Source organism: Elaeis guineensis, chromosome 3, assembly GCF_000442705.2.
Source record: "Elaeis guineensis isolate ETL-2024a chromosome 3, EG11, whole genome shotgun sequence".
Taxonomy (NCBI): Eukaryota; Viridiplantae; Streptophyta; class Magnoliopsida; order Arecales; family Arecaceae; genus Elaeis; species Elaeis guineensis.
Window position 1 is genome coordinate 70,442,353 of NC_025995.2, and position 20,603 is coordinate 70,462,955.

Below are 20,603 nucleotides of genomic sequence, written 5' to 3' on the forward strand. Positions count from 1 at the left end.
ACATCCGACTGCTGAACAGAGAGCATCTTTGAAAAATGGACGGATGATAATAACAAAGCAAGGTACTATATGTTGGGTGCAATGTCTGATGACTTGCAGCGCCAGCATGAGAATATTTTGACTACCCACCAAATGTTGGCTCACCTGCAAGAGTTGTTTGGTGAACAGAGTCGCGCGGCCAAGTATCAAGTCTGTCAAAGACTTTTTAAGGCCAAGATGCGTGATGGACAGTCAGTCCAAGATCATTGTTTGACAATGATCAAGGACCGTGAGGAGCTTGAAAAACTCGGTATCATCTTAGACAAAGATTTTCATATTGATGTGATCCTTCAGTCCTTGTCCGATGCATATAGTCAGTTCATCATGAACTTTTATATGCATAAGATGCAATGTACCTTGACCGAGTTAATGAACATGCTGGTTGTTGGTGCAGAAATCCGCCTGCGTCAGAGAAGCTGGAGTTGAGGAAGCCGCGGTCGCCGCCGGGACCTGCAAGGGAAGTCTAAACCGGAGGTGGGGTTGCTCCGGCAAGACCCTCCGACGCTCAAGTCAGTTCTCTGCCTCAACAAGAATGGAGTGCTCGAACGGAGAGTTTAGCAGAGTTTTGAGATAAGGCGAAAGGGCTTAAGGAATAACGTATCTGAGTCCCCCCTTTTATAGGCGGAGGAGGCAACGGACTGATGGCGATGTTTGTAACCGCCTGGTAGTGGGCCGCCCACGGTCAGGGGAAATGATTGCGAAAGATAATGGAGCAAACACGTGGGCATCACCTCGACTTGCCACGTGGAATCTGTTATGAGGGGTGGAGCAGCGTCCGTCGTTAGGAGAATCGCATGGTATCCGTCGCAGGAGGTGGAGCAGGTTTGTGGCCGTCACTGTGGCTTGCCAGGGGATAGTGGAGCTGTGCGGAGTCCGCCACAGGAAGTGGAGCAGGGCAGCTATGGCTGCTGCGGCTTGTCAGGGAATGATGATACTGTGCGGAGTCCGCCACAGGAGGTGGAGCAGGGTCGTGGCCGCTTTGAGGGCCTGTCAGGGGTCGTGGATCTGTCGATTGAAGCTCGGTAACGGCCGGAGCTCAGTTTCTGTTGAGGTGCGGGTGAGGTCCTCCTGGCGGTAGGGGTCGTGGGCCGAGCCCGGCTCCCGTAGGAGTCCGGGCGGAGCTGCTCTGATGTCGATGGCGGAGTCCGGCTCCCGTAGGAGTCCGGGCGGAGCTGCAGCTGCTGTCGGCGGTGGAGCCCGGCTCTCGTAAGAGTCCGGGCGGAGCTGCGCTGCAAACAAAGTTAAGGGCGAAACCCGGCTCCGATAGGAGTCCGGATTAAGCTTACCAGCAGTTGATACTGAGAGCGGAGCCCGGCTCCCGTGGGAGTCCGGGCGGAGCTGTACTGATGTTGGCGACGAAGTCCGACTCCCGTAGGAGTCCGGGGAGAGCTGCACTGATGTCATCGGTGGGGCCCGGCTCCCGTAGGAGTCCAGGCAGAGCTGCGCTGCAAACAAAGTTAAGGGTGAAGTCCGGCTCTGATAGGAGTCCGGATTGAGCTTACCAGCAGTTGATACTGAGAGCGGAGCCCGACTCCCGTGGGAGTCCGGGCGGAGCTGTTCTGATGTTGGCGGCGAAGTCCGGCCCCCGTAGGAGTCCGGAGGGAGCTGCGCTGATGTCGTCGGTGGAGCCCGACTCCCGTAGGAGTCCGGGCGGAGCTGCACTTGCTGATGGCGGTGGAGCCCGGCTCCCGTAGGAGCCCGGGCGGAGCTGCACTTGCTGATGGCGGTGGAGCCCGACTCCCGTAGGAGTCCGGGCGGAGCTGCACTTGCTGATGGTGGTGGAGCCCGGCTCCCGTAGGAGCCCGGGTGGAGCTGCACTTGCTGATGGCGGTGGAGCTCGGCTCCCATAGGAGTCCGGGCGGAGCTGCACTTGCTGATGGCGGTGGAGCCTGGCTCCCATAGGAGTCCGGGCGGAGCTGCACTTGCCGATGGCAGTTCCGCCGTGGGTTCCGGCTGTGGGTATTTTATACCCAACACCAGTCCCCCTACATCCGAGTTTTGAATTTCAAACGAAGGAAGTACACAGAAGTACAGCCGGAACCATCCCTTCGAATCCCGCGCCCCATCGCTCCCAGATATTTTGGCGTTAAATGAGCGCGTGCCGGAGTCTTTTCGAGTTGGGGCGGTACGAGGGGACGCTTCGAATACCCCGCAGGTACGCTGGCCTAGGTACGGTGCAATTATGACCCTGCCAACCGCCAGTCGCCTTCAGCCGTCTGCCACGGGGAGTGGGACATGTGTCGGATGCGGACTGGCCCAGGGGGATTCGAGATCATTATGGCGCCGGATCCCAGGGTCTATTTAAACCCGTCCTCCCCCCTTCAGGTGCCCCACTCCGCTCCTGATTTCTTGCTGGCGTCTGTCATCCCCCCGAGAGTCTGCCCTAGCGAACGCCCTCTCGAGCCGTAGGCGCCTTCCGTTTCTCGCTCCCCAGGCCCCCAGAGCAAGATAGGTTAGTGCCCACCTTCCTCTTCTCACCGCCTAGGGTCCTCTCCTCCTTCCATTTCTTTTGTGTCTTCTCCTGAGTTGACCTCCGGCGTCTCCCTCCCTTCTCGGCTTGCTTTTCTAGGGTCCTTTTGGTTCTCCCCCAAAGAAAAATGTCTTCCGATTCTTCTGCCCCCGTAAGTTCTGGGAGTTCTTCTGCTTCCAACCCCCAGGCCCCTGTCTCTGCGGACGAACCCGCATTCCGGGCAGGGTCTCGCCCGGTTTTCGCACCGGGCGCCATTCCTTGTTCGTCGACTCCGGACGAACTTCTTCTGATAAGGGCTCGGTACGGGATCCCTTCAGAGTACGACCTGGAGCTTCCTGGCCCCTCTGACCGGGCCAGCACTCCCCCTCCTGGTCGCTTTTGTTTGTACCAGGAGGCATTCCGTGCCGGACTCCGGCTTCCGCTTCCTGCTTTTGTTGCCGCCTTCTTTCGTTTCTTAGACATTTCTCTCACCTCTGTCGCCCCGAATTCCTTTAGGTTTTTGATAGGGTTTCTCTCCCTCTGTCATATAGCCGAGGTCCAGCCTTCCCTCTCCCTGTTCAGACATTTCTACACCTTCAAGCGCCATCCTTCAGCGAAGGACTGGTGGTACTTCTCCCCCCAGTTCGGTAAGAAGGGGTTGCTGAAGGGCGCCCCTTCTTCGATTCACAACTGGAAGGGAAAATTTCTCTTCATTTACTGTCCGACCCTGGAACTGGGCCTGCCCCCTTGGGGGTCTCTGAGGGATTCCGTCCGCCGGGCTCCCAGCCTGGGAGAGGACGACCTTCAGGCCGCCCAGAAGCTCCTGAGTTACCCCGCTCCTTCCCTTCCAAACCTACTGAGGGAGCAGCTTCTCTTCAACATCGGCCTGAGCCCTCAGGATCCAGCAAGTACACGTCTTTCCTTTTCTTGTCTTCTTCTTCCCTCTCTTTCTTTCTCTCTCCTTTTTCCTCTTTTTTCTTTCTTCTTCTTTTCTTCTTCTTCTTCTTTTTTTTCTCTTTTTTTTTTTTTTTTTTTTTTTGGACTGATTGGTGCCGCTTTTTCCTTCTTCTTTTCTTCTCCTCTTTTTTTTTTTTTTTTTTTTTTTTTTTTTTTTTTAGCAATGGACGTCGAAGCCACACGGATGCTCGCCAAGGCCATGAAGCCCAGAAAAGGAAGGGCGCGGCGACTTCTGGCTCGGCGAAGAGGGCCAGGGTGGAGGAGACGAGCTTGGCCGTGCCCGTCCAGGCTACTCCGACAATCGACATTCCTTCGGATGCCGAGCCAGCGGCCCCCCGGGCTCCCCCAAGGAGCCCGCCGACCGAGGTCCCCATTTCGGAGGTCCGCCCCGCGGAGGCGCCCGCCGCGGGGAGGAGGAGAAAATCGGTGGCCCGTAGGCCGAGCAGCCACCGAGCCACCGCAGACGAGTCCGTCTGCTCCGAGGGAGGATCGGAGAACCCCTTCAACGACAAGGCTCTGATCCGTCGGCTGCTCGATGGTTGTATTCTGCCCGATGTCGTGGAGAGGATCGACCGTGCTGATCCCGAGCAGCGGGCCTGGGACACCTTGGAGTCCTTCCTTGAGGTAAGCGGATTTTTATTTGCTCAGTTGCTCGGTCTTTGTTGTAATTCTCCATCTGTCCTTGCAGATCGGGCACCAGCTCTTCGCCTATGTCGAGGCGTCGGGCCGCACGAGAAGGGATCTTCTTCGGGCGGAGGAGCGCTGCCAAGACGAGGTTGTTCGTCTTCAAGCGAAGACGACCGAGGTGGCCGCCCTCCGGGAGGCCCTGGAGAGAGAGAGACAAGATCGGGAAGAGGAAAGATGAGTCCGGGAGGAGGAGAGGCGAAGCCTGGAGGAGTCGGCAAGGAAGGCGGAGGCCGAGGTCGCCCATCTGGTCGAGCAAACTCTGGTTCTGGTTTCGGAGGCCAGGACCCTTACGGTGGAGGAGTTCAAGACCTCCGCGGAGATAAGGGAGCTGAACGTCCAGTTCGGCCTGGAGGCGTTCACCAAGGGGTTCGAGCTCTGCCGAGAGAGGGTGGCCAGCAGATACCCCGACCTTGAACTCGGCTTTCTGGAGGAGTCTGACGACGACGCTGCCGCAGTCGCACCCCCCGCGCCGGGCTCTCCACCCCCTGCCCCCGAGGTCTGAGACCTCCGACCTTGTATCTTTCTTTTGTCGCCATATTTCCTTTCCGCTTGTCTTCAAAATTAATCAATAAAGTCGAACTTCTTATTGTGGATGGCCTTTCCTTCCCCCTGCTTCTTCTTTTCTGCCTTTCTTCTTGTAACGAGTTGGTCTCTGACGTTTGCATCCTCCGATGGCAGTGTCCCGCCGAAGCACTTTCCTTGCCCCTGGGGGTCCCGCTGAAGTCAACTATCCAACGGCTAAAAAAGGAGGTCCTCCACCTGACGAAGAAGTTGAAAAAGTCGGAGGGTGAGCTCCGCCAGGCGAAAAAATGCTATTCCGAGGCTGCCGCTGAGGCCGCCCACTTCAGGAGTCTCCAAGTGAAGGCAATCATGGACTACAGCCGGAGGAAGGCGAACTTCACGAAGGAGCTCGAAGAATGCACGAAGAGCGCCAGCGACCGAACTTGGGCTCAAGAAGTCAGGATCAGCGCCCTTAAGGTGGAGCTGTCAGCTGCAAAGAGGAGGATCGACCAACTGGAGGGGAACTCATCCCGGCTCACAGCGCGGGATGAGCAGATATGGTCACAAAAAGTTTCCGACCTCCAGAGGCAGCTTCAAGATGCTGAGGTGAGCCACGACGTGCAGCGGGCCAGCTGGCGCCGGCAGGTAGAAGAGTACAAGGGGAGATTCCGTCGATCGGCGGACGAGGTGATTCGTCTCCAGGGGCAGTTGGTTACTAGGGCGCGGCTTGCTAACGCCCAAGATAACGAAGAGCTCCAAGCCCTGAGAGGCACTGTCGAAGGGATTTCTGTCTCCCTTGGGGAGAAGACAGCCGAACTTCAACAAGTAAAAATCCAACTGGGACTCGAGCGGAAGGCCGTCGCGGACGCAGAGGCGGAGTCCGAAGTTTTACGGAAGTGGCATCGGGAAGCGGAGGCTGAGAGCCGGCGACTTCGTCAGGCGCTCTAGGATATGCTGCAAAAGAAGGAAGAACTAGAGGAAACAGTGGAGAGCCTGAGGCAGTCCTGGTCGAGGGATGGAGGTGATCACCCTAGGTTAGGGGGAGCAGGACCTCCTTAGAGTTCTTTTGTAGTCACCCCCCTTTTTGTAGCTGCCTCCTTTTCTTTTCTTGTCGTTTTGTCCCTCTTTCTCTGGCCGTCCTGGCCCTGTAGTACATATATCGAAAATGAGGAAAAAGCATTTTGTGTTACCTTGTCCACGCGTAGCGCCAATATTGTCGTTCGTTGACCCTTTCTCATCGTTTGGCCTGTTTGGCTTAGAGGTCGTCGTGGGAAGGGACTCTTCTCTTCCATCCGATCTCATCATGTGGCCAAGCCTCGCCACCATTCTTAACCCTTGCTGGCGAAGTAGCGGATGGAGCCCGGCTTTCTTGGCGGCAGAGCCCGGCTCCCGTAGGAGCCCGGGCGAAGCTTTCCTGGCGGCGGAACCCGGCTCCCGTAGGAGTCCGGGCGAAGCTTCCCTTGGCGGTGGAACCCGGCTCCCGTAGGAGTCCGGGCGAAGCTTCCCTGGGCGGTGAAACCTGGCTCCCGTAGGAGTCCGGGTGAAGTTTACCTGGGCGGTGAAACCTGGCTCCCGTAGGAGTCCGGGTGAAGTTTACCTTGGCGGCGGAACCCGGCTCTCGTAGGAGTCTGGGTGAAGTTTACCTGGGCGGTGAAACCCGGCTCCCGTAGGAGTCCGGGTGAAGTTTACCTTGGCGGCGGAACCCGGCTCCCGTAGGAGTTCGGGTCTTCCATTTTGCTTGAGCCGGCGCGAGGTTCTCGTTATCAGCCTGGCTTGTGGGGGCGCGTTAGGGCGCTGCAAGGCCTCTCCCCCCTCTGGTCTAAAAGAACCGGGCCTTCAACTTTGCTCATGTCAGGACGAGGTCCTCCTCCTGTTCCTGACATGGCCGTGGGGCACATTAGGGCATTGCAAGGCCTCTCCCCCCATCCGGTCTAAAAGAACCGGACCTTTGACTTTGCTCAAGTTAGGGCGAGGTTTTCCTCCTGTCCCTAACAGGGCTGTGGGGGCACATTAGGGCGTTGTAAGGCCTCTCCCCCCATCCGGTCTAAAAAAACCGGGCCTTTGACTTTGCTCAAGTTAGGGCGAGGTTTTCCTCCTGTCCCTAACAGGGCTGTGGGGGCACATTAGGGCGTTGTAAGGCCTCTCCCCCCATCCGGTCTAAAAGAACCGGGCCTTTGACTTTGCTCAAGTTAGGGCGAGGTTTTCCTCCTGTCCCTAACAGGGCTGTGGGGGCACATTAGGGCGTTGTAAGGCCTCTCCCCCCATCCGATCTAAAAGAACTGGGCCTTTGACCTTGCGCATGTCAGGACGAGGTTATCCTCCTGTTCCTGACATGGCCGTGCTTTTGGAGAAATCATATCCGGTCATAATACATCCATGCTAGGTGGGAGGAGCATGTTAGCTAAAAAGAAAGGTAGATTCAAAGCGAAATAGTAAGCGATACATTTACAGTATTCCCGCTCCTTCTTGAGGCCCTCCGGCGATGGAGTTGATGGTCCCGATAGGAGGCCGGTCCCCGGGCTGCTCCTCCCTTTTCTGCAGTTCAGGCGGTGGGAGGGCTCTTGGCCGGTCTCCTCTACCCTCAGGCCGACGGTGGATGAATCTGTCGAGCCGACCTCGCCGGATGAGCTCCTCGATCTCGTCCTGGAGCTGGATGCACTCTTCGGTGTCGTGGCCGTGATCACGGTGGTAGAGGCAGAACTTGTTGGGGTTGCGCTTCCCGGGGTGCGTGCGCATCCTCTCCGACCTTGGGAGCAGCTCCCTGACCTCCATCAGTACCTGGGCCTTTGAGGCGTTGAGGGGAGCGTAGCTGCGGAATTTTCCTGGCGGGGAACCCCGCCGACACCTGTTGTCCGGGCTCCTCTGCCTGCATGCCCGGGGGGGAGTATGGGCATGCTTATGTCCAGGAGGGGACCGAGAGCGAGGCCGGGCTTCCTTTAGCCTTTCTCAACTGCGGGCTTACTAGAATCTCCCACCTGACGCTCCCTCGCTGTCTCTTCATCCTTCATCTTGAAGGCCTCTTCCGCTCGGGCGTATCCTTCAGCCCGAGCCAGTAGATCAGCAAAATCCCTGGGGTACTTTTTCTCCAGGGAGTACAAGAGATCATTCTTCTGAAGGCCACCTTTCAGGGCGGCCATGGCAACCGACTGGTCCAGGTTCCGGACCTCCAACGCCGCGATGTTGAAGCGGTTGATGTAGGCCCGTATGGACTCCCCTTCCCTCTGCTTGATGTTGATGAGGGACTCCGAACCTTTCCGGGGACGTCGGCTGCTGACAAAATGGGCCACGAATTGGTGGCTCATTTGGTCGAAGGAGAATATGGTGCCCGGCTTCAGGGCCGAGTACCAGTTCCTTGCCGCTCCCTTCAAAGTAGACGGGAAAGCCCGGCACAAGATGGCGTCGGGAGCACCATGAAGCAGCATCATCGTTCGGAAGGCCTCCAGATGGTCCACCGGATCCGACGTCCCGTCGTAGCTTTCAAACTGGGGGAGCTTGAAATTCGGCGGGATCGGTTCCTGCATAATCATTTGGGAGAAGGGAGGGTCAGTGCAGATATCCTCACCGTAAGCGGGAGGCGCATGGTGGAGTTCTTTGATCCGCCGGTTCATCTCCTGGAGCCTCCGGTCCAGGAAGTCCTCTCGACTCCGAGTCTCGAGGGTCCTTTGGCAGAACGGGGGCAGGGATCTCCCAGGGGTGGAGTCGTGGTCCGATTGAGGGCTCTCCACCCTTGGATTCGCCTTCCCGGGAAGGACGGGGCGGCTGGCCCAGGTGGCCCGCCCCACCGTCGGGTTCTGGCATTCCGGAGATGCCCCTTCCGGATGCGCTGACGCCTGCGGTGGCTGCTGCTGCATTGCCTGTACGGCCTCGACGAGGCCCTTGACCTGCTGCGCCAGCAAGTCAAACTGCTCCGCGCCGACCGCCGTCGCCGGAGGGGGAGGAGGAGCTGGCTGAGAGACGGGAGGGGAGGCCAGAGCCTGAGACCTGGCCGCGGAGGCGTGGACCGCCGGGTGGACGCCATATGCGGAGGCATCGGGTGTCGATCTCGCGGGGGAGGATTAGGAGTAGATGACGGAGAGATGGCCGGAGATGGCTCCGTCGAGCGCTCCTTCAAGAACAAGGGTGCTGCAAAGACACAACCCTTCCTCTAGCGCCAATCCTGTTGGTGCAGAAATCCGCCTGCGTCGGAGAAGCTGGAGTTGAGGAAGCCGCGGTCGCCGCCGGGACCTGCAAGGAAAGTCTAAACCGGAGGTGGGGTTGCTCCGGCAAGACCCTCCGACGCTCAAGTCAGTTCTCTGCCTCAACAAGAATGGAGTGCTCGAACGGAGAGTTTAGCAGAGTTTTGAGATAAGGCGAAAGGGCTTAAGGAATAACGTATCTGAGTCCCCCCTTTTATAGGCGGGGAGGCAACGGACTGATGGCGACGTTTGTAACCGCCTGGTAGTGGGCCGCCCACGGTCAGGGGAAATGATTGCGAAAGATAATGGAGCAGACACGTGGGCATCACCTCGACTTGCCACGTGGAATCTGTTATGAGGGGTGGAGCAGCGTCCGTCGTCAGGAGAATCGCATGGTATCCGTCGTAGGAGGTGGAGCAGGTTTGTGGCCGTCACTATGGCTTGCCAGGGGATAGTGGAGCTGTGCGGAGTCCGCCACAGGAAGTGGAGCAGGGCGGCTATGGCTGCTGCGGCTTGTCAGGGAATGATGATACTGCACGGAGTCCGCCACAGGAGGTGGAGCAGGGTCGTGGCCGCTTTGAGGGCCTATCAGGGGTCGTGGATCTGTCGATTGAAGCTCGGTAACGGCCGGAGCTCAGTTTCTGTTGAGGTGCGGGTGAGGTCCTCCTGGCGGTAGGGGTCGTGGGCCGAGCCCGGCTCCCGTAGGAGTCTGGGTGGAGCTGCTCTGATGTCGATGGTGGAGTCCGGCTCCCGTAGGAGTCTGGGCGGAGCTGCAGCTGCTGTCGGCGGTGGAGCCCGGCTCTCGTAAGAGTCCGGGCGGAGCTGCGCTGCAAACAAAATTAAGGGCGAAGTCTGGCTCTGATAGGAGTCCGGATTGAGTTTACCAGCAGTTGATACTGAGAGTGGAGCCCGGCTCCCGTGGGAGTCCGGGCGGAGCTGTTCTGATGTTGGCGGCGAAGTCCGGCTCCCGTAGGAGTCCGGAGGGAGCTGCGCTGATGTCGTCGGTGGAGCCCGGCTCCCGTAGGAGTCCGAGCAGAGCTGCACTTGCTGATGGCGGTGGAGCCTGGCTCCCGTAGGAGCCCGGGCGGAGCTGCACTTGTTGATGGTGGTGGAGCCCGGCTCCCGTAGGAGTCCGGGCGGAGCTGCACTTGCTGATGGCGGTGGAGCCCGGCTCCCGTAGGAGCCCGAGCGGAGCTGCACTTGCTGATGGCGGTGGAGCCCGGCTCCCGTAGGAGCCCGGGCGGAGCTGCACTTGCTGATGGCGGTGGAGCCCGGCTCCCGTAGGAGTCCGGGCGGAGCTGCACTTGCTGATGGCGGTGGAGCCCGGCTCCCGTAGGAGTCCGGGCGGAGCTGCACTTGCCGATGGCGGTTCCGCCGTGGGTTCCGGCTGTGGGTATTTTATACCCAACACTGGTTACAGCTGAGCTTTCTATGAAGGGTTCAAAAGGCTCAGTTCTTACTGTGGAGCGGACTTCTTCCAAGAGAAAGTCTTTTGGAAAGAAAAAGAAGTCTGCGAAGAAGCAGAAGGTGGATGGCAAGAAGAAGAAGATAGAACCGAAGAAGAAGACCGCTGATAAGAAAAAATATTTTCACTACCAATCAGACGGCCATTGGAAGCAGAATTGTCCTCAGTACCTGGCCATCCTAAAGAACAAGAAGGATGGTCCTTTTGGAGGTATGCTCATTTTAGAATCTAACCTTACGGTTTCTTCTGCATTCAGTTGGGTGCTTGACTCTGGTTCTAGTGCTCATTTGTGCACTTCTATGTAGGATCTTGAGGAGAGCAAGAGGCTGAGGGATAGGGAGATGATCCTACGCATTGAAAATGAAGCAAGAGTTGCTGCTGTGGTCATGAGAACCTACCCTCTGCGATTACCGTTAGGATTAGATTTAGTTTTAAGAGACTGTTATTATGTGCCTGCAGCAAGCAGGAATTTGATTTCTGTTTCATGTTTAGCACAAGAAGGCTATGTGATTAGCTTTCATAAGGACCATTGTAATATTTTTTATGAAAATAATAAAGTTGCAAATGATTTTGTCATTAATGGTCTCTATCAGTTACATGTTGATGTATCTATATTTAATATCGAGCAAAATGTGAATGCCATAGGAATTAAAAGGCCTAGAGATAGTCTAAATAATAGGTATCTGTGGCACCTAAGACTAGGTCATATAGCGGAAGACAGGGTTAACAAATTAAAAAAATCTAGGCTGTTGAGTCCGTTGGCTTCCGAGTCATATCCAGTTTGTGAATCATGCCTTCAAGGCAAAATGACCAAACTCCCTTTTGTGGGACATGGAGAAAGGGCCACAGACCTACTTGCCCTAGTACATACGGATGTGTGCAGCCCATTTGATGTGTCGGCTAGAGGCAACTACGTCTACTTCATTATCTTTACCGATGATATGTCTAGGTATGAATATGTGTTTCTAATGAAACACAAGTCTGAAGCTTTTGAAAGGTTCAAAGAATTCAGACATGAGGTAGAAAAATAAACAGGAAAGCCCATTAAGATTCTTCGATCAGATCGAGGAAGTGAATACCTTAGTCAGAAGTTCCTAGACTATCTTAAGGACAATGGTATAGTCTCTCAATGGACTCCACCTGAAATATCTCAACTCAACGGGGTTTCAGAATGGAGAAATTGGATCTTATTAGATATGGTTCGTTCCATGATGAGCTTCACAGACCTCCTTAAATTTTTTTAGGGATATTGTCTAATGACAGCAATATATGTATTGAATAGAGTTTTCTCTAAAACCGTTCCTACCACACCATATGAGGTATGGCATGGTAAGAAGCCAAGTCTGAATCATCTCAGAATTTGGGGTTGTCTGGCTCATGTCAAGAGACAGCAGACGAACAAGTTAGAGTTCAGATCTTTTAGAGCTCGACTCATAGGATATCCTAAAGAGTCATTAGGATACTATTTCTATATTCTGAAAGACCACAATGTGATTGTGAGTCAAAATGCTATTTTTCTTGAAAAACAGTTTATTCAAGATAGTGGCATCGGAAGAATAGTTAAGCTCAAGAAGAATGTCTCCCAAGAGCAACGAGCTAAAGAACCTGAGGAACCAAATCAATCAGAACCAGTCCTAACACAACCTCTTCCACCTCGTAGATCGACTAGGGTTTTCTATCCTCCTGAAAGGTACTTAGGTACCATACAAGAGGATGTAGAGGAAATGTTCCTCATGGAAAATGGGGTTCATGGTGATGATCCCAAGACCTATGATGAGGCGATATCAGATATCGACTCCTTAGAAATGGTTAGAGGCAATGAGATCAGAAATTGACTCGATGCACTCAAACCAAGTCTGGACCTTGGTAGATCCACCTGAAGGTATTGTACCTATTGGGTGTAAATGGATCTTCAAGAGAAAGATAGGTACAGATAGAAATGTGGAGACATTCAAGGCTAGGCTCGTAGCGAAAGGTTATAGTCAGCGTGAAGGCATTGACATCAGGATACCTTCTTGCCCGTAGCCATGCTAAAATCCATCCGCATATTGCTTGCTGTTGCAGCCTATTTCGATTATGAAATATGGTAGATGGATGTGAAAATGACGTTCTTAAATGAACATCTTGAGGAAGATATCTATATGGAACAATCACTTGGTTTCACATCCAGTGATGATGATCACAAGATCTGCAAACTGCAAAGGTCCATTTATGAACTTAAGCAAGCATCTCGGAGTTGGAATACTCGTTTCAATGATGTGATCAAAATATTTGGTTTCATCAAGAATAAGGAGGAACCATGTATGTTCAAAAAGGTCAGTGGAAGTGCGGTTGTCTTCCTCGTATTGTACGTAGATGACATCCTCCTAATTGGGAATGACATTTCTATGTTGACCTCAATCAAAGTATGGTTGTCTAAGGAGTTCTCTATGAAAGATCTAGGAGAGGCATCCTTTATACTGGGTATTAAGGTCTATAGAGATAGACCAAATAGGATGCTCGAACTTTCACAGAAGATGTACATAGAGAAGGTGCTAAAAAAGTTTTAGCATAAAAAACTCCAAAAGAGGTTTAGTACCTTTTAGACATGGCATTCATCTCTCCAAGAAGATGTGCCCTAACATACCTGAGGAGATTGAACGCATGAGCAAGATCCCTTATGCTTCGGCAATAGGGAGCCTCATGTATGCCATGCTATGTACACGACCTGATATAGCCCATGCTATGAGTGTCACAAGCAGATATCAGTCGAATCCAGACGAAGAGCACTGGACTTCTGTGAAATATATCCTTAAGTACTTGAGAAGGACTAAGGATATGTTTCTAGTCTTTGAGAATAGAGAACTCCAGATTTAGGGATATACAGACTCAGATTTTATGTCTGATATCGATGATCGAAAGTCGACATCTGAGAGTCTGTTCATTTGTAATGGTGGTGCAGTTAGCTGGAAGAGTTTCAAGCAGATGGTGATTGCTGATTCCACCATGGAGGCAGAATATATTGCTGCATCGAAAGCTGCGAAGGAGGCATTCTGGTACAAGAAGTTTGTCGTGAAGCTTGGAGTGATGTCATCGGATGCCATCCCTCTTTACTGCGACAATAATGGCGCCATAGCCCTAACTAAGGAGCCAAAGTCTCACCAGAAGTCCAAGCACATTGAGCGGCGATTCTATCTGATCCGTGATTACCTCGAAAAAGGTTATATCGAGGTTAAGAGAGTCGACTCCACAGACAATGTGGCAGCCCCACTGACAAAGCCATTAGGCCAGCAAAAGATCGAAACCCACCTTGAGAAGATGGGACTTAGATATATAGCCAATTGACATTAGATCAAGTGGGAGTTTGTTAGATGTGTGCTCTAGATGCCAGATTGGCTGACACATTCCTGTACAAATCTAAGGACAAATTTATAATTTTGACTATAAATCAATAAATGGGTTATTCTTCTATCACATTATGTACATTGTGTCTGTAATACATCTTTTGAGTTAGTAGGAATGTCAATTCATATTTTCAAGAGTTGAAAATTTAAGGCATGAATTTACATAACTAACTCATAAACAGCTCCTGACCATAGGATCATCACGAGGATGGTGATCGATCCGAAAAGTTGGTATACGATCGCTTCCTTAGGGTAGATGTGTCTTGAGTCTACGGTGTAGAGACACCGAAGTAAGAGTACAGATATTCATTGAGAACGAGAGTACTGAGTATGACCATATCGAACAGTCATAAGGAAGTCTACCTTCTCGTCGATGACTAGCTCGATGCTGCAGTTGTGTGTCTAGTTCTTTGATCTGAGGTGCATCGACAGTTCATCTTGAGTGTGTTATAGTTTGACTATACCATAACTCAATCTCCTAACCATTCGAAATCCTAAGGTGTATGTTGGCTGTAGCATATTCATTGTAGGAACTATGTCGCACCAAGATAGGATCTATCAACCTCAGTAGATGAGAGTAGTCTTATGATGATCGAAAGATCGAGTCCTTAAGCCCATGGCCATGACAGAATGAAATAATGGAAAAAAAAATTTTCATTGGGGTTTCACATCGGACTCAGATCGATCGATTGATTCATATGACTGATGTTGGGTTTGACGAGTTCATCTTAACCCTAATTCAGTCGGAACTCATGATAGAGGAACTCAATCACACAGGTAGCTACACCGAGAGGTTCATCTTCAGTTCTGATGGGTTGCCACCATATACTGCTAGATGTCACTAGTAGATTTTAGGTACAATTAGAATGATATTGATAATCGATCATTCTAATTGTCTGAATCAGAAGAGTTTTGGTCCATCAAAAGGAGTTTCGATGATGTCGATGATGAGATCATGACATGTCTCATTACCATACAAAATTAAACCTAACTGGGTCACACAAACAAGGGTTAGGGTCTGGATGTCATCAATTGGGCTAACCTAATTGATTTGGATAAGATCCAATTAAGTTCAAGGAAATCATGCTAGCACACGATTGAGCCTAACTTTCTCCTTGTGTAATCTTTTCTGTCTCTACTTAGCCAAATATGATTTGACTCATCCAGAGAACCTTGAAAAAAAATTTTTCAGTCTAAATGAAGCTTGTCCAGCTCAGAAAAGACTTGTCTTAATTCATGAGATGAATTTAAGACAAGCACCTACTATTTCCTGTCACCTGCCAATTTTATTTTAGGACATTTGTCAAAAGTTGACATATGGGTCTTAAATTGAAGGCCACTTGGCAAGAGCTTATTGGAAGATTTTTATGGAGCCAAACCACATCAAATTGGATGCCATAATTAGATTATGGTGTGAGCCCAATTGGATTAAGTGGGCGCCTCAAGTGGATAAGGTTGGAGAGTCTTGATAAGATTGGACTCTTTGGCGCCAACTCTCTTTGTCCTTATCCAGTGTTAGTGCCAACTTTGAGATAGAGGCTTGGGTTCTTATCTGATATGATTAGATGACATCAAGCAATCAATCAAAATTTTTTCAAAATTTATTAAAATTTTTTGATTGGTTGAATGATGTGGCACTGCGCAGCATACAGGGTCTATATAAATCCTTCTGCGCCTAGGGTTTTAGGCTGAAGTTGTTTTATGAACCAAATCTAATAGCTGCCACCCCCTTCCTTCTTATCTACATCCTCCCTGCTCTCCTATCTCCCCTCTTCACATCCAAGGAGTTGGACGTTCATCTGGTGTAAGAAAAAGGCGTGGTGATGCCTGGAACAGGAAGGCTGCAGGACATCTTCGAAAGGCTGCTGCTCCAACTTCAGAAGGAGTTCTGAAGCACTTCCAAATCAGATAGAGATCTAATTTTTGGAGCATAGATTCATAAGGAGAAGATATTTTAGGTCTTTCCTAAGTGGATACCGGTAGAGGCCAGGCGCTTGCGTGGCTACATCAGAACCTTAGACTATGCTGAGATCATCTACAAGGTATTCAGATTACCCTTGAGGTATGTTTATACTTCTTATACTTTTAGATTTAATTTTAGATTTTAAATATCAGATAATAAAATTAGATCTAACAGACATTAGATCTGAAATAGCGTAGGATAAAATTTTTAAATTATTCCGCCCCAGATTTGATGAAATCTGAAAGATCTTACAAAGGAAAAAGATGATTTTTCCTTCAAAAAGGACCACGCCAAAGCCCTTACATGCCCTCTCTTATCTACTTTTGGATTAGGATTAGATTTGATTTGATTTAAATTTAAATCAATTTAAATTTGAATTAAAACTGGAGTCCTAGTTTGATAAGGTGTTTGACCTTGTCAAAACCTAAACCCTATATAACTCTTGGATGCGACTTATAAAAGGAGAGGCAGTAGGATGTGGAAAAGTAGCTGAAAGCACTCTTAGGGCATGGGTTTTTTCTTGGGTGTTGGATTTTAGAGAGAAGAGAGAAGAGAAAAAGAGAAAGGATTCTCATAGTTTCTTCTTCCTCATCTTCTTCCTCCTAGTCTTCTTCTTCTTTAAGAGAATCTTAGAGATAGAAGAAGATCCTAATCAACTATTAAGGAAGCGATCTCTGTAAGGAAGCTAGTACCTCAAAAAGATCAAACAGCCTTCGATCAGATTAGATCTTGTGTGGATATCCGTAGAGATTGAGCACATGCGTGGCTACACCAGAACCTGAGATATCCTCAGATCCAGATCTGAAGAAAGAGTTTAGTAATTCATATATGTGATTTGATCACAAAATTATTTTATTTTTTGAAATCAGATGCTCTTAATCTTGTTTATCATCAGATAAACTAGATCCATAGGTATTTGATTTAGATCTCTACATGCATAGGATTAAATCTAATTTAATCTAGTCTTCTACTGCTCTGATTTTAAAATTATTTTGAAATCTACATGTAAAATACCTAAAATCTAATAGTAGCATTAGAGCCATAGGTTCATATGCATGAAACTAAGATGAGATCTGATTTTTAATCAGATCTAAAATTAATTTGATTAATGATCTGACATCAATATGCCATAAGGTTGTTTTGGCGTAAGGTTTACCCTGTATGTTGTAAAGGTTATCCTAGATCGATATTGGATCCTTTTGAAAAATATTCTCAATATTTAGATCTGATTTTTATTGATCTGAAAAATTATTTTTAGATTAGTTTTTAATCATGTATGAGATATATGAGTAGTTGTTTAGATCTGAAAAGTAGTTTTAGATCTAATTAGTTATGCATGAATGATTGCTGAAATTTAAAAATTAGTTTCAAAATCATAACATATTTAGATCTTAAATTTAGAATTTACATCTAAAATCTGAAAGTTATTTCGAGATCATAACATGTTAAAACATTCATGTAATTCACATCTAAAATTTAGATTTTAGATCTGAATTTAATGTTAATAAGATTAACAATTGGTTATAGCTACATCAAATTAAGTCTAGTAACTTGATTATATCTAGGACAATTGATTTGAACCTAATGAAACCCATTCGATTTGAGCAGTTGATCAAATCCATTCAAAAGTTGATTAGAATTAGGTCAAGAGTACTCATGATCAAACCAATAATTGTAGTTAGTTGAATCGATTGAAATTCATATATTAAATTGATTGATCCAAAGACCTAATTTAGCTCAGTGGCTCAAGTCTTAATCACTTAAGCTAACCTATTTGAAACTAATTGATCAATTGATGTCTAAAGCAAGTGCTAGATGGTGGTTACTTAATTAGGATCCTTTGTTGATTCCATGATTGATTTTAATGATTGTCAAACTTTGAATATATCATATATCTAATCATATATTTTAAGAATATTTGTAGGTCTTTTTAGGTATTAATATTGAAGAAATATTCATTGAAAAAGATCTTCACAAAATTTACTAAGTCAAAGTCTTCAAGGGAAAAAATTCAAGTTTAAACTTAGTGGAGTCGATCCTAGAGCAAGATGAGCCAACTCCTTCACTGAAATAAGGATGGCTTATTATGAAGAAAATAAATTTGGAAGATGAAAATATTATTTAAAAAAAATTGGGGCCAAAAAATTCAAGTTTGGAAGGTCAAATAATGAAGAAAAATGAAGTTGAAAAATTTAGAGCCAACTAACCCAAGAATCGAGCCAGCACTGGCATGGAATGCTCTTGATACTTTGGTTTGACATGTAGTCGAGCCAGTTCGAAACAAGATCCGTGTTAGCTCTTTCAGATTGACAGAAAGTTAATTTTTCAAACCTGCAATTCAAGCCAGCTCGAGACAAATTCGAGCCAGCTCTCTCAAATGGATAGAAAGGTAAATTTTGAGTTCTACAGCTCAAGCCAACTTGAAACAAGATCCGAGCCAGCTCTGTTAGTACTCCAGAAAGTTGAATCTTCAATTCTATAGTTTGAGCCAGTCTAAAATAAGCTCGAGCTAGCTTGAATCCAAATTGAGCTGACTTGAGACTAGTTCGAGCCAACTTGATGTCTCCTGATAGACTTAACGGTTAGATTTTTGAACGTTATTCAATGACTATTTTTCTACTCCAATAGCCATTTTAGAGCTTTCAATAGCTATAACTCAGTCTCCAGCTATCTCCAAGTATATTTAAGGCTAGAAAATTAAATTGAAAGAAAATTTTTTGAGAAAATGAGAGCTTAAAGTGAGATATTTTTGAAAACAAGAGTGAGCTACATTGCACATTTACAAGGAAAAAAAGGAGAGATTTTAAGTGCTGAATTTAGATAGCATTTCAAAAGCAATCATTTATAGATTTTCAAGCATCCTCTCAATATTCAAAGAAGAAAAATCAAATTTCAAACGAGCGATCTTTTCAGACTCTTCTTCAAGCATAAAAGAGTTCATTATTTTATTTTTATTTGAACTAAAATTTTTATCTTATTTTATAATTTTTTTACAAGTTTCTTTGGAAGAAAAAAAACTTGGGATTAGGTCAATCCAAGCCTATAATTGGATGAGTGTAAGATTTAGTTGGTGAGTCCAAAAAACTAACTAGATTGTTGGTAAGCTCAAAAAACTAACGGTGTAAGATTTTGGTTGGTAATCTTAAAAAACCAATTGAATTTTATTTGTGAGTTCGAAAAAATAAACATACTGTAATCAAGGAGGAATTATAGTAAAAATTTCAAGAAAAGCTTGGGGCATGGATGTAAGTGTGTGTTGCACCGAATCACTATAAAATCTGTATGTTTGTGATTGTATATTTTTCTCTTTGTTCTCTTGCTTTTCTTATTTTTCTTGTTTTTCTTGCTTTTCTTGCCTTAGTTGCTTTAATTTACTTGCTTTTAGTTTTTATTTTTCATTAGATTATTAGTTACAAAATTTTGTTGATCATTTGCTTTTGTCGCTGCATATATTGATGACATCACAAGCACTTAATTAAGTTTCAAATTAAGAAATATTATTGTTTAGAAAGAAATTTGATTAAAATTTTTAAACAACCCAATTCACCCCCCCCCCCCCGATCTTGAGTTACTACCTCTGGACAACAAGTGGTATTAGAGTAGATGCTCTGTTATTAGTTGTTAACCTAGCGGTTAAAGAGTAAAAGATCTTGACAACCTAAAATAGAATCTTTTCTTAATGAAAGTTATTCCATAGATAAACCCTCATTGCTTAATAGATCTAATTATACCTATTGAAAAATTAGGATAAAAACTTTTATACAAGCATATGACTATAGTTTATAGAGGATCATAGTTAATGGCTCACACACCCCCAAAACATTGAAAGAGCATGACAAAGAAATAGCCCAATTAAATGCTAAAGCCTTGAATATGCTTTATTGTTCATTAGATTTAAATAAATTTAACTTGATTTCTTCTTGCATTTCAGCAAAGAAAGTATAAAAAAAATGGAAATGACCTTTAAGGGAGCAAATAAAAATGAAGAATCAAGCTCCCAAGAAGATAAAGAAGCTCATCTCAACTTATGCCTCATGGCTCATGAGGATGGAAAGAAAAAGAAGAAGAAAAAATAAAGAAAAAAAGAAAGCAATGATTAAGGAAGAGCATGACAAAGATAAGAAAAATAAAGAGGAAGAAGGTATTGCAAATCCTTACCTCATGGTTCAAAATAATGAGATAAATTCTGAAAGGTCTTCCAAGTTTGTATTTAATAAATTATTTGAGGCCTTTAATGATTTAATGTATGAATTCAAGAAGTTGAGGCTGAAAAATAAAGAGCTTAGAAAATCTAATTTTTCTTTGGCTAAAGAGATAAATAAAATTTTGAATGAAAAAGAAGATCATTTGAAAAATATGAAAAACCTAGCTAAAGAAAAGAAAAATTTCATGAAACAAATAGAAGCTTTAACTAAGAAAAAGAAAAATCTTGCAAAATCTAAAAAATTTTTAGTTGGAGAAAAAGAAAAACTTTTGAAATCTTAATGATCTTTAGATGATGAGAAGGATAGATCCTTGATTTCTGAAAAAGCTCTTTTGGAAGAAAATACCAAATTAAGAAAAAAGATTGAAAGCTTGAAGTCCATGCTTCAAAAGTTTACAATTGGATCTCAAAAGCTTTAAGCATTTTATATAATCAAAAAGATGTTTTTGATAAGGCTGAAATTGGTTTCAATCCTTCAAGAAATCAGAAATTTATTAAAAACATATTTTCAAAAGTCTCATTCAAAAATTCTTCAATTAAGTATTTTAAATGTAATAAAATTGATTATAAAATTTTTGAATGTAATATTACAAGAATTGGCCAAACTTCTATTAAACAAATTTGGGTTCCAAAAGGAATCATATGCTTTAACCTCTATGGACCCAAGATGACTTGGATATCAAAAATTAGTAAATAATTTTGTAGGTACACCAAAGATCCAATGGAATGAAAAGAAAAAATTCTTGTGGATGGATGCCTTGGAAATGAATTTAGATGGAT